We start from the raw sequence: 15,095 nt of genomic DNA, 5'->3' as shown, positions 1-15,095 counted from the left end.
AATTAAAGCTTTTAGGTACACTATGAAAACATTTCAAAGATGACATTTCCAAAGCAAGGAGCTTTTAAAAATGATGTCTCCCAGGGTATGTAGCCCCTCCATGCCTAGAAGGTAAAGAATACCCTTTTCAAAGTGCCATGCTTCAGCATAATTTGAAGTGTTTGTTTGCACTCAGCACATCTGTGGCTACAGCGATGAAGACAATGAACTCTAGGACAGAGGGAAATTATCCCAACAGAACTTTATTGATTTCTTTACACAATAAATATGAACTGAGGTTGCTGCAAGATTTACAAACTTTCCCTCATTTTGGACCAGCAGTTGGAGCTGAACCAAGTGAAATTCATGATTTTTATAATTTCAGTACAAAAGCAGGGAAATCACAGCTCAGTGTCTGAATTCAACTAGAAGAACTTGATTTCATCCCTATCTAACAAAGGTTAAGTAGCATCAGTCTGCTGCAGGTTGGAGGGGAAAGGAAAAAAACCCAAATATTTCCAGTTCATTCCACTGAATATTTTAGTGGATATAATTACAGAATTAAGTTTGAGAGAATGCTGCAATGAGCTATATTCAGTGGGAAGGCAAAGATACTCAATGAATCCTAAACTAAATTGTGTAAAACTAGTGTAAAACTAATGCAATCTCTGTGCTGTCCACTAGATGATGCAACTGTACTACAGAGAAATGAGAAATTACAGTATATCCACATGCAATTATAATCCTATGTCCTGTATTATATTTTTAGTAGTAAAAAGCATTGTCTTCAACAATACACCATGGTTGGTATTAGATAAATAGTTGAAAATGTAGTTTTCTTTCTGTTTGTTTGAAGTGATACTTGAAGCTTTGTAATCTTTCTATCTTTTTATCAGTTTTATTATATTTTAACTTTATTAGAGTTGCTCCTCTGTCAGGTTGAATCATGTCATTCTCTGAAACTATCACCTGAGACGTAAGTAATAGTTCAAATAATCTTTGTCACGTTAACTTGACCCTAATGGTGTAGCTAGTGGGGTTGCAGTAGAGAACTGTCTGCTCCTGTGTTTTTTTCTTCAGAGATTAGGGGCCACATTCATCTTCTGCACAGATCTCTTTCCATAATGTCCTTTGATGTGTCTGATTGAACTCTGGAACATTTCCTCTGAGTAGGGCTATTCTGTGGATTTTCCCTTCTGTCAGTTCTCTAGTGTCTGATAGTAATAAGCTAATGTTTGACCCTTTCATTCGCTGGGGATTTCTTCACTGCCCATTTTCATTGCTTGTGTCTGCTTATTACTTTTGATGTGTGTTTGCTGCCTTGCTCACTTTCCCAAGGGCTTCTGAAACAGCCAATGTGTGTGTACTCTGCATGTGTTTAGAGCCCCTTCAAATTGTCCCAGTTGCCCTATGGCTGAAAACAGGTGGAGTGGAGGGATCTGCTGCTTGCAAAGCTACTGTTTTCTCCCAAAATCCTCTCTCCCGTTCCTTAGCTCTTTCTCCTGCCTCCAATTCTGGTCATACTGCAACATGCCAATCTTGAGAGCCCTGAAGTGGACTGGGCTCTAGTGCCACTCTGTGCATGGCAGGAGGCAGGTATTTGCAGTGTACTTTTAATGTAAGAATGTTTTTCCTCTTTACATACACCTGTACTTGCTCCAAGTGTGGCAAGGCCACCTGTGTCCAGTGTTGTACCTCTCCACTCGGATGCTAGAGTTGGGCTGGAGAAACTGTTAGATGAGCACTGTATCCCTTGCAGATGCATCTAGCAGGCACTGAATTTGATATTTTAGTAGCTCCTTCCTGCTGAGACGGCTCTAGAAGGAACTGGCAGAGGCAGTTTGGCTCTTTTGACCCTTGGCAGGCAATGATGACTATGGAGAGGACAGAGGGACATTCTCAGCATGAGGCTGGTACCATGCCTGTCTGTACCACCCTGCCTGGGCTCACATCCAGTGTCTGTATCTCCATCCTTAAGAAGCCAGTCCTCTTTGCAGCAAGAAAGTAACAGTGCATTTGTGCATCCTTCCCACGAGATGAACTTTGCATGGGCGGAGAGAGATGCTTGGTGTGGGTGGGCCAGTCTGCAGAGGATGTTGGCGAGAGATCAGAAGGGCCATGCCATCTTAGCATGACCCATGCTGCTCTGAATTGTTTCTGATGAGTACTTAGACGGTGGGCTAGCCAGTCCCTGGCTCAGGAATTGGAAAACACTGTAGGTCGTGGGAGACTCCTAAAGGCCTGCTAGGAGTGCAGTGTGGGCTGGGCTGCAGAGGTGTAAGGGGAAGAGTGAGCTAGAACAGGAGGGGTCGAGTGATCCCGTTCGAAAGGGGATGCACTAATAAAGAGCACACACACCTCTGCCTTTTCTCTGCCTATAAGTTCATGTAGACAACTGGACAGTCCTGGGCTCCATCAGAAATGGTGTGGTGGCCAGGGTGGCCATTTCTGTGCAGAGTGTGAAGGTGAGAAAAGTAAACATACAGTCTGGATGGTAACCCTTTAAAATGTATACCATTAGGCAAGTACGTATGCGTGTGTCTGTGTGCCATGCTGTGGCTAGTCAGTGCTATCCTAGCTTCACAAGAGCAGGGCTGTTTGGTTTACTCAGCTGTGCAACTCTGGTTTGGCATTTTTTCTGCAGGGGAGAAAGAACACTGGTTTTGCCAGAGGGAGCCTTTTGGTTGTGCTGGTCTGTCTGGGTGTCTCACTGCTCCATGCTGTTGTGCGCAGGTGGAGATGGGTGTGGACCCCTCATTGTTGCTGGGTGGGAAATCTCTCGTATCAGGCTTCTGGTACGGCAGTGTAGTCAGACTCTCTGTCATGGACAGTCATGTCATGCCTCCCATGGTCACTCACAGGTGGGGTTGTCCTGCTCTGTGGAATAGGATTTGGAGGACGTAAGGTGCTCTGGCTGGGATGCTCTTGGGTGTGGAGCTGTCTGGTGAGGTAGGGAATGTGTATTGGAGGAAACAAAGCAATGAGCAGTCCTCAGATTTCCTCTGGTATTTCAAATGGGGTGCTCCCATGATCACCCTTTTGAACATGCTCCAAGGCTAAGATGGTGTGGATGGTCAGAGAGCTGGGCTTTCAGCATACAGCCAACAGCATTCACAAAAGCAGTGTAGGTATGATGGCTGACTGTTCTTTTGTGTCACATTTGGTGGAAATTGGCTAATGTGCTCAGAAAACACATGAGAGTGGAAGGGGAGAGTAGCATATTGAGATATACAGAGATTTGTTTTCTTCTGCATCCAGGCTAAAATCACAATAGAAAGTCAGAAATTTTGAACCCAACCTTAAGCTTAACTATGCTGGAGACAATTGGCTATGATGGGTGCTTGTACTCCTCCAGAGAAGTCCCTGCCTATGGGAATGTCCATTCCCATTCTAGATACAGCCAGAGAATCACATATGCTTGGCACAGGCCCTGAGGAACACAGCAGATCAGACTGGTCTGAACCTCAGGAGACTTAACAGTGTCTCTGTCCCTTGCTGCTTACAGCAATAACTGTGAAAAATCAGTTCTATTTTATGGTGATTTAATTCCTCTTGGCTCAGATGGAGTTACACCTTGCTTTTGATATCTGGCCTCAGGGCTTCATTAGGCATAGCTGTAGTCCAAAGATTGATGACAGAAATTGGTTTATGTGAGTTCAAGCTTGCTTTCTTGGTGGTATTTGTTCGTTTTTTTTTTCCCCTAAGGAAAGAACAAAATACATTGCAATTACAGGGGAGTTACTACAGCCTGATAGGAGGATCCGAGAGCATGACTCCTCTTCCAACCTGCTGTTTGCAGTGTAAGCGCCAGGGTGTAGGCTGAACTCTTGCACTTGGGGAAAGCTGAGTGTGTTTGTATGAGAGAAAGAGCTCAAACTCCCCTCTGTGCAATGTGGCTGGATGGGGTGAGAGGTGGCCAGGCATGGTATGGCTCAGTTTGTCAGCAGACATATACCCCAGTCTTGGCTCTCCTGAAGTGCCTTACACTTGAGTCGTGACTGGGATAACATCCTGCACTGTGGGTGGAAGTCTCACCATCACAAGGTTTGCACCACTTCAATCTAATCACTCTTGAGGTAGCCCTTAATCTCCTCTGGTGCAAGCACAAAGGCAAAGCCATGGAGGAACAGCACCTGGCACAGCTGCAGTGCTATGATTAGACTGCCATATGCCCAACTTTTTACTGAAAGGAGTGTTGTTCAGGTGGGAAAAGCAGAATTTGGTTCATGCTCTGGGACATGCAGAAGGCAGAGAACTCTGTTAGCACATCAGTGCCTGGACTGTGCCCAACCACCCACATCTATGCAGTTGAGCATTTCGGGAAAGGCTTCTTACGTCCCATGAGATCTGCACATGCTGGTCTTGATGTATGTGTGCCAGGCCATCAATCTGCCCATGTGCACAGCCTGATACATGTCACCTGTACATGCTCTGGACACGTAGTCCTTAGAAATAAAGCCACATGTGCACAATAAAGCCACCACATTCATGCCGGTGGGGCTTGTTGGCAAGGGAGTCCCTGGTTTATGCGTCCCTGAGAATAATCAGGGAGACTGAGACAGGACTACCTTCCTAAAGTTTGAAGGAATATCCCTGCTGAAGTTTTGAGCTGTTACATCAAAAGTAGGTGGAAACTCTTATCAGAGCATTGATTATTTTTATTAGCATATTTTTTCAGAATTCTTGTGTGAATCACCTCATGAGGATAAACCCCCTCACCTTAAAGAGAAGAGAAGCAGCACTGGAAAAACAATGGGTTAGGCATTCCTAATTTCAAAACAGAATGTTTCTGTTAAAGAAAACGGTGCAGAGAATTGTGAAACAAAGAAACCCCAGACCATTGCAAAACGAAACATCATGAAAAATGTTCTTAATGTACCCACATTCTCTGGAGTTTCCCCCCCACCCCCCAGCTTTCCCCACTGGTTCAAGAAGAAAGTGAGATTTGAATCTAAGTCAATAATAAGATGCAACTGTTGAATGTCAAGTAGTGGGGGAAATGTAAGCATTACTTGGAGAATTCAGAAAACAGCTGCTGCAGCTATGCAGTGATGTACTAGTTAGAAGAGGATGCTACTCCCCTTGGGAGGAAGAGGCAAATTTCTGGTAACTTGGTGTCCTAAGGGCAACAGGCAATGTGGTTGTGATGCTGTGGGAGCCCAGGCCAGGCAGAGATTGGGATGGGTATACCTCTAAGGGTTTGGGCTTTGGAGTTTCTGTGCCATGCTTCCTTCCTTCTAAACACTAACCTGCCTCTGGTAGAGTGTGAAGTTAGAATGGTGTGGTGAGCAGATACCATGATGCATGGACCTGAGTCAAATAATCTTGACAGTCTTAGGTAGTAAATTTATTGCTAAATAGACCACAATCCTGTGTTTAAAAGGAGAAAATGTCAAAAGAGGACTACTAGTCAGTTATTGAAATAATTCTCTAAACATCTCTTCCAGTCATATAGTTTGAGCTGGTTTTAGTTGTCTTGAAGTACTGATGAACATGACTGATAAACATTTTAAAAATTATGTTATATGCTGGTTGTTACTGGCTGTAGGTTGCAGCTTATATGTAAATGAAGTGCTGCTGGCAGAGAGCTCCACTGTACACCCTCTTTTCACTCTGACCGCTCCAATATTAGAGAATTGTTCTCTCCATTAGTGCACTTCTTATATTAGGAAGAATGATGTGGAACAGAGGTACTAGCAACTCCTCCTTTGTTTATAGCTAGAAAATATCTGACTGCTTAAAAGAACATGAAAATGAGTTCCTTTCCTATTACTGTCAAGCAAACTTCACCTCTGCGCTCAACATCACATGGAATTTGTCACTGGCAGGAAGTGTAAACCCTACTTTGTGAATATAGAACTTACAGTCACTTCACAGGGAGAAAAAAAAAATCCTTTCATCATGTTCGTTTTTCTTCACTGTTTTATTTCACTTAAAACATCACTCACTACCAAATGGTATTTGTCAGCAGTAATTGGCAAATGCTGGAGGCAGTTTTCAAGGCTGTCTGAATGGAAAATCTCAAAGCAGTTGTCTGCACTGAAAGAAAATATTACATTTGATCTTTTTATGAATCTTGCAGACATGATGTATGTCTGCATTCCTTCGCTTGAAGAATTCTTGGTGTTTGGGTTTCTTTGCCTTTAAATGACAGGAAGTAACACTTCACTCTTATTTTGCAGTATTGTCTGAGAATTAACCACAACATAATGGTAATGTATATTTTTTTTACGCTTTACAGAGATTCGTTTTTATTAGCCATTTGTTGTGGGTTTGCTTGTTGGCAAGGTTCAGATCCTCTGAATGATAACTGCAGCTATTGCATTTCATCTGCATTTGTATTTAGATGTGTATTTCTTCTGATGTCTTCTTTCTAAATAATGTCTCCCTCAAAGATTGCCTTGCAATAAATCAGCTTTCCCTTAATGCAATTTTACAAATGTATTTTTGCTCTTGTCACCTCTGCTCCTGCACTTTTTGGTCATCAAGACAAAGGATAGATAACATGTAACATTAACATCATGGTACAAGTCCGCAGAGCTGGGATATTCCTAGTGCCAAGTAAAGCCCAATTCTGGGGAGTGGAGAGCACAATAGCAGATGAATAGTAACTCTCAGAGTCCCTGATAGCCTGCTTAAAAATGCCACTGCTGGGCTCTGCAGTGTTTAAAAACCTCATGGCACAGAAAGTGTAACTGATTTCCACCTTTCAATAATTTCAACTTTGGTTTTATATATAACAAAATGCCCATTGAGGAGTTCTTTTACCTCCATTGTTGATAATGGCTAATTCTGCAGCATGCTAACAGCCTGGTAACACAGATCAGGCACGCAAAATATCCCTCTGTCCAGAGGTGAGCATGTTGTTACTGGCTGCAGACCTACTGCCTTGCATCTGGAAAAGTCACTAATGTGCTGGCCCAGCGATTTCCAAGCATCTGAAATCCCAACTTGCTGCCTGAGCTCCCTCAGCACTGGTGCAAAGCCCTGAGTTCTCTTCAGTAAATGGGACCTCTTCCAGCAACCTAAGTGCAGCAAGGACTTGGCGGTACCACGGTGTTCTCAACAAAAAAGGCACAAGTGAGCATTTGGCTTTTCCTGGGGTGCTGCTCCCATGGCTGGGAGGATGGCTGCCTGTCCCTTCCCCTGCTCCGGGACCAGTGAGGGCCTCTGCTGTCAAGGTCTGAATGACAGGCAAAGCTCTTTTCTGCCATCTTCTGCTGGCTACTGGACCAGAGAAAATTAGTATCACTTTTAGGTCTTTCTACGAAAGGCAAAATTGCTGAAAACTTCTTCAGAGGGCACCTTTACTGTCACCTAGGGGCCTGACATCTGCCTCTCCCTGCCATCATAAGGCTGGCCTGAACATGCCAGTATTGCATGAAAAAACCCTGTGCTGAGTTTTGGTAGTGCTTTACTTGCCTTCTGGTTTCCAGCCGTACTGAACTCAAATTTTCTTTGCAATAATCACAAGAAGCAAAGAATGATTTTCCCATGCAAGGTAGAAGCTTGATTCCACAAATAGAGGCTTTGAGCTCTGCAATAAGCAGGGGCTGTGGGCAGTTCTGAGGTGTAGCATCTTGGTTATATCACCAGAAATGAATGAAATACTAAAATCCTGGCCATCTCCTGCGAGAAAACTGTGCTATGTAGCTTGTTTTTTTGCTGTCACTCATACAGAAACAGTGAGGAACAGTGCTCCTAGTGAGATGGATGTGTGTGTACAATATATACACAAACATACATGCATATACATACAGTTTCCTTTTAAATGTCAACACACCCTTCAAAACATAGTGTAATCCCATGGGAGAGAAATGACAGCTTGTTTGCAAACAATGCTGTGTTTGTTTTATTTCGTACCAGAAATGAATTAAGCTGTTTTCCCTCTATGAAGGCTTGTGGGTTTTGCACTGAGTCACTGTGGGACTGTTGGCCAGCGGAGGTCAGATAAGGTTTGTGTGATTGCAACAAGAAACTTGATAAGATAAATTAGGTGTTTGGGGGGCTGATAGGGGCCCCTCTTGGGGTGCCTGTGGGGTATGCAGGGGACTTCAAGTGTGCAGTTAGCTCACAGGTTGGGAGAGGGGAGTGAAGGTGCTAACCAAGGTGGTGACTGCTCCTCAAAGTGCTAGAAAGGCTACTGGGAGCTTGGGGGGCGTCACCCTGCAGCCATGCTGCCTCTGCCCGCACCCCTTCACCCACTCTTGGGGGTGCTGCAACCCCAGTCCCCCCATGCTGCAGTGCAAAGCCTGGTGCACTAGAGAGCCAGGCTGCTTCAAACCCACCAGGGGCCATCGCCCTGCAGGGGGAGCACTGGGCTACTGGAAGGGGTGGATTTAGGCTCATAGGAAACGGGGAGTTTTACTTTTGCTGCATATAGAATAACTTGGGGTGTATTGGTGTTTTATCTTACTCGTTCATCTGCGATGGCAGCTCACTCTCTCCTGTGTGTAGGGATGGGCTCCTGCTCTTGTTGGGCAGAACTGAATAAGAAATACCAACGTTTTTGTAGCCTTGTGACTATTCAGACACATCTGCTGTGCTCTGATGATAGTCACTTTTCCACAGTTCCCAAATTAATGCCACATCACAGATTCCTAAGCACATAGCACAATTAGTTAACAAAATAATGCGAGATATTGAGCAAAATTAAAGACAAACTGCGAGAGTCTTCTATCCCCAAAAGTTTTGTGGTCCTTGTTTAGTTAGTATCCTCAGGCAGTTACTGTTGTCTTCTTGTAAATCTTGTGTGAGAATATTCAGGAATGTTTTGCTTTATTTTTGCCACCAATCAGCAGAACAATAAATGCACAATGAACCCTTCATTTTTCTCCCCTGTGCTGACACATGGAGCAAAGGACTTGGTGATGTGTGTGAGAAATGATCAGTCTTTTACAAAAACTGCTGGTCAAACGTTTTCACCAGAAGGAGAGGGCGTGATGCCACACACAGCAGAAAAACTGCCTTATGTCACTTAAGTTCTTACTTCATGTGCAATACGTGCAGGGCTGCGTGATCAGTGAAAAGGCGTGAAGATCCACAGAGATCCATGGAGATGTTCAAACAGGCAGGCAGGCAGGAAGGAAGAAAAAGAAAGAAATCATTGTGCTGAAAACATGGGCAGCACAGGACCGCAAACTGGTTCTCCATACTGAGAAAGACATAGATGTGACTGTGAGGCGTAGGGAAGAGTGTATGTAATAACCACAAGGGTTTCAGAAGCATTAGTCTTGGTTTTCACATGAATGATCATTTCTGAGTATGTGATGCACTTTTTTACAGCAGAAGCATTCTGCAGAAATGATAGGCTGCTGTTGTATGGAATCACAGAATTGTTTGGGTTGGAAAGGACCTTAAGATCATCTAGTTCCAACCCTCCTGCCATGGGCAGGGACACCTCACACAAGACCATGTTGCCCGAGGCTCTGTCCAACCTGACCTTGAACACTGCCAGGGATGGAGCATTCACCACTTCTTTGGCCAACCTGTTCTAGTGCCTCACCACCCTCATGGTAAAGAACTTCTTCCTTATATCTAACCTGTGTAGTGTAATATAGGCTTGCTGTGTACCTTTCCCCAGGTGCCAACTGATGGGGTATGTTTTTAAACAGCCTTTTAAACAAAACCTGTAACCTGGGCTGTGATTAATTGATTAATTATATTTGAAAGCACATTGAAGTTCCAACCAAGATCAAGTGTACTTTGATTTGAGGCAGCCATTAGAAGTTGTTCTTTCTTTAAGTCAGTTGCTCTTATTTTTATATAATGCTTTAGAGCATAGAAATTCTACAAATGCATATTTTAATGCTTTAATAGTTCTTACTATGTTTTGGTGGCAAAAAAATAATTTTTATCCTTAAGTATGTGGAATTTTAAGGTCTGTTTCCAAGTGTTCATCTCTCTTTCACAGTGCATACTACTGAAATCAGATTGAAATATTTTATTGATTGAATTAATTCATTTAGCGCCCCTCCTAGACAATATATGTCCATGCTCTGCAATATAATTTCTGTGTTCAAGAGCCACGCAGATCTGCAGAAGTCCATCAGGAACAAAAAAAATTGGAGCTAGAAAGTGCTTCCTTCTTTCCTAGAACAGTTTGTATATGATCAGAATGAGTAAAAAGCATTTGTATCTGCCAAATGTGCACTGTTTCTGACCTTTTAAGGTTAAATAAATGGAGTCTTTCTTAACGAAACTAGAACTGGTTAGCAGTTCAAATTATTTTGGGTTAAATTCAGTTCTATGTAAAATTAGCTCTTCTTCCACTTCTTTTCTAATACAAGCTATTTGAATAGGAGCTAAGAGATATGCAGGCCACATTTTGGCACTTTCTTCAGGAACGGATTCACTCCATGCACATTTGCTCTTTGGTGGAGACCCTTTGAAGTCAATGGGGTTTTTAAATTGGTGATTAGACAGCCGTCAGGAATACAGGTGTCACCTTGTGACTGTTGGGTTGTGGTATATGAAAATACTGGTTCAGTGCTCAGCAGCAGTCAAAAAGGCAAATAGGCTATTTGCGGTTACTGGGAAAGGGAAAGGGAATGAGCTGAGCATTTTTCAGCCTTTGTATAACTCATGAGTATATCTCCTTTTAGATAGGAATAATATAGTATAGTATAATAAAATGCATTGTATTATAAATAATATAACACATGCTGCTTTGGTTAACAGTTCTTGATTACAGCAAAACTAGTGAAGGTAAAGGGAAGAGCAGAGACTGAACTGGTCCCTGCAGAAAGTAAGTTTAAACACACCAATTTCCGTAAGTTTAGGAAAACAGACAAATGGGATAGGAAAGGGTTATTATAGGAAACTATAAAATCCTGAATAGCATGGGGAAGGCAGATAGGGAAAGATTAAATATTCTTTCTCAAAACACAAGCAGTAGGGGGTGCCTAGTGGGATTATAGAGCAAAAAACAAAAGGGAAATTTTTTTCGCAGTAGTGCGTAACTGGTTTATTGAGCTTATTGCTCCAAGATGTCTTCAAAGCGAAAAGGAGAAATGGTTTCCAAAAGGGTCAAGACAAGGACAGAGCTGGTGATCTGGATGCAAACTGGAACAAGACCATCATGCTTGTTCTTGTGTTATGCTTTTCCCTTGAGCATCTGTCCTGTCTGCCGCCAGAGACTGGACATTGGAATGAATTATCTTTGTTCCCATCCAGAATTGCCATTTTTTTCTCTTTTTACATTCAGAAACACCCAGATGGTAGCTTCACCAATGTATGTTTTGCTGATCACTCTCATCTAGTTCTATAAGCATGAAAGGTGTGTTATATGTCTGTAAGCCACAAACAGGGCACAGGAGGTAATTTCAGCTTCTTGAATGGATAATCTGTGTGCTAAACTCTTATCCAAAGCAGCTGAAACTGTGAGCATGCCATTATATTTGCCAGTAATGCAGCTCACAATAGAGCTGGTTCATTACAGCTAATTTCTGAAAGATGTCCGTGAGGTTGGACTAGCACAGTGCTGGAGGAGCAGTGTGAGATTGAGAGTGTTAAAATAGCTTGTTTCCGATTTTGAGAGTATTAACTTCAGAGAGAAGTCCGACTAAGAAACCAAATTATTCATGGCAGAATGAAAGGAAATGATAATATATCTTCCCAGAGTGATGGACTAATGCTGTAGTACTGCAATAAATATGTGAAAGTTGAAATAAAAAGGAAGTGGCAAGGATCTTCAGTTGTTTCCAAAGGACCAAAACTGCAGTGCACGGCCCACACTAGCAGTTAGCAGGTGATACAGTTGCATTTTGGAAACTTGCAGTGTGTACTCCTTTATGTAGACAACTGTGCTTATTAAAATGTACAAGTCTCCTGTGTTCACTCTAAGCTGTCTCACTTTGTGACTTAAGAACAGACTTAAGAATTGCTCAACATTTTTATTATTTAAGTATTAAGAAGTCTTTCTTTGGCAAATCCTTTCTGGGTTACAGATTTTATTTAGTCAGGATAAGCTTCTAGGGAAAAGCACTGGCACTGTAACAGTGCCCTACTCCTTCTTAAACTGTACATAGTTTAAAATCCTATAATGTTTAAAGGAGAAAAATGACCTTTTTAGTGAATTTCTGTGGCATTTCAGGATCTTAGTCTATCTCCAACGAAAATGGTGTTTTATTTCTGCTTTATAGCTCTCAAAATATATTGAGACCTAAATGAAAGTTTTTAAAAATTGAATTAGTAACCTTGGTTCAGTGTGTCTCTTAGGCAAATTTTCATTTCTCAATTTAAAATTATTTAAAATAAGAAATGCTAACAAATATTTGGTTTAAGCTTCTTGGTGTATATGGCTTGGATTTAGTGCTTCATCACTTACTTGTAGACAAGCGTATTTTTAAGAAGCTCTTGTAAGGAAATATATATTGAGATTTAAATGTCAGATCCCAAGGGAGCTGGGAACTATGCACAATTGTTTTTAGGTTTGGACGTGTGTGATGTTACTAATGACGTGAATGATGTTTTTTGCCTCTTTCTGCTCTTTCCAGGATGCCTTTGCAATGAGCTGCTTCTCCGAAATAAGATTCTCCTGTTTGTGTAGTCCAGGCATTATTTTAAGAAGAAACCAAATGAACAATTATGGAAATGTAACTCTGGGGTGCTAGTGACAAGGAAGATAGGGTGCCCCTGTTAAACAGGGAAGAGGAATCAGAACAGCTGACTTCAAGGTCTACCATTATGTACGCTTTACCTGTCTTCTGTCTGATTTCCTGCCTGCGAGAACTGGCATAAAATTAGTACAGGATTTTCTGGATGCTATTTTTGCTGTAGGGAGAGCAGATGCTCACTCTCTGCCCCTAGCAATATCTGTAAAGTATACCCTCATGTTTGTTCATATTTATTGTTCATTTTGGGGAGGAATAGAAGCACTTGCAACACCTGGTCTCGTGTAATGATTACTCTGCTCAGTATTCAGCAGTGAGGTATGAATCACAACATTACACAGTGCTGTTTGCTTTCATAAAACATACATGATGCAAGAGGGGTCACATCAGATATTTGCTTATCTTTCGGCTTGTTTGAAGACCAAACCACAGCCATGTTGGGATAAAACAGCTGAGGTTAGATAGTGCTAGTAGCATGCTGTTAACTCCTCTCCCAGCTTACCACGAAAACCTCAGCACTGATACACTCTTGCAATGTGTACAGACCAGCAGAGTAATCAAAAAAGTAGCTTACTATAATATTGCAGTTGGCTCTTACAGAGCAGTGTAAGGGAACTGCAAGCCTTCGCTGGGAGACAGCAAGAGGTGTAATGCCAGTGCCTTTCCTAGCATGGCCACACTCCCAGGGGGACACATCTGCTTGAGAAAGCATAACAGCTGGGGTTTTCAAAGGTGTGTCCAAAGAAAATCAACCTGTGTCAAGTGCCTGATTGCTTTAGGCATCTTTGAGAATCCAAAGCAAATGTGGTTATCACAGCTTATTCTTGCAACGTACGTACAGAGCCAAAGAAATGTCTTAAAGACAAGAAGTTTACAGCTTTTCCACTGTAACAATATTTTTTTATTACACTTCTGATGGATTTATGGAGGACTGTATCAAGGAAACAAGACATGGGCTATGTGTTATGACAGCTCCTGCAAACATACCTGGGGTGGTGCAGTGCTGGTTCCAGTGCTGGCAGGAGTGCAGGGAAGCTGGCTGGCAGACCTGGCCCAAGATGTTGGTCACTTCTCAGATGATTAGAAATATTAAAGATCTCATGATTTTACAGATTAATAGAGCTCCATCCTGCTTATCCATCCAGTTAATCAGAATAGCATTTAGGTGTCTGAGAATTATCTTGGTTATGAGGAAACAAGTGCAATTATTTGTAAGCAGTATGTGTACAACAGGGCATAAACACATCTTTTTACTGCAGTGTCAATGTACTTACCATAAGTTGTACTGACAGAAGCTGCTGCATTTTGGTCAGTACTGCCCTGGGCCTCATACTGCCTTGTGTAACTTGTGCAGGATTAAAGTCTACCAGATGAGGATGGTTGCATTTCATTCCTGTGTTGCACACACCTAGAGGTCTGTGTGAATGTGAATCACAAAACAACCACCTCAATGTCTCTTGTATTACCAGGACATCTTGCTCTATGTCACGTTTTAACGTGAAGTCTGTAGGATTTGAGCGCTCTCTGGGTTTACCTGTCAGCTGAGCGCTGCTCAGACCACAGTCTTAGTCCACAATGCAGTTACATATTTCAGTTGGATGTTAACATAGCAAATTTTTGGATGAAACTTTATAACTCAAATGCCATTTTACTGTGTCCTGACTTTGTACCACTGAATGGTGAGAGACAGATCCCTGTCCAGTAATAGAGACTTATAGTGCAGTTTCATTTGCCTTAACTCTGCTTACATGGGATATTTTGAACTTGCTAGTCTCCTGAGCTGATTGCTTCTTATGTCACGTGCAAAATGCAACAGCCATAGGACAGATACCTGCAACATGCCCTCAGACGTGTATAGTGTGGATCTTAACCAGGTTTCTTAGCATCTGCTCTGCAGAAAAAGGCAGCAGAGCCTATTCTGTGAAGAAAAGATGCTGTGCTTTTCCGGGCGTCACTGGGAGTAGCACTGGCCTTGGGACCTTCAAATGTGAGCTTCTTCAGCCTGAGCTAAAACCCCAAAATCCTAACCCTTGAAGTAGTAGCAGACAGTCATGTGGCCCACCCACTGTTTAATGCTGCCAGAGCACCACGCTGAACATGTGTGTCTGAATGAGAAAAATCCACTCTGGCAAGTGCTCCCCTTCCCGTGTTGAGGTTTCCATCTGTTTTCACTCATTCCGAAGGGATGTGGGCAATAAGCCTCTTGAATATTTGAATATAACTGCACACTTCCGCTCCAAAGAGCAAAAAACTCCTTGACTATAAGATCTCTGATGACATACTGTAGTTTTCTGCAATGAAGGATTGCTCATGTCTTGTGCTATGAGGTACTGCACATGGAAGAGCTGCTGCTGTGGCTGAAAATCTGCTCACTGGAGACGACATGCCAACAGCCTCCTTCTTCCCAAGGCAGGGGTGGAGAGCTGTACATCCCAGCGCTGAGGAAAATGGCAGCAGGTGGCAGAAAAGACAATCAGGGTGAGTTCCTACTCTAAGACATTA

The sequence above is a fragment of the Strigops habroptila genome, chromosome 2, assembly GCF_004027225.2.
Source record: "Strigops habroptila isolate Jane chromosome 2, bStrHab1.2.pri, whole genome shotgun sequence".
Classification (NCBI taxonomy): domain Eukaryota; kingdom Metazoa; phylum Chordata; class Aves; order Psittaciformes; family Psittacidae; genus Strigops; species Strigops habroptila.
The sequence above is the reverse complement of the archived record's forward strand: the minus strand, read 5'-3'. Positions refer to the sequence as shown.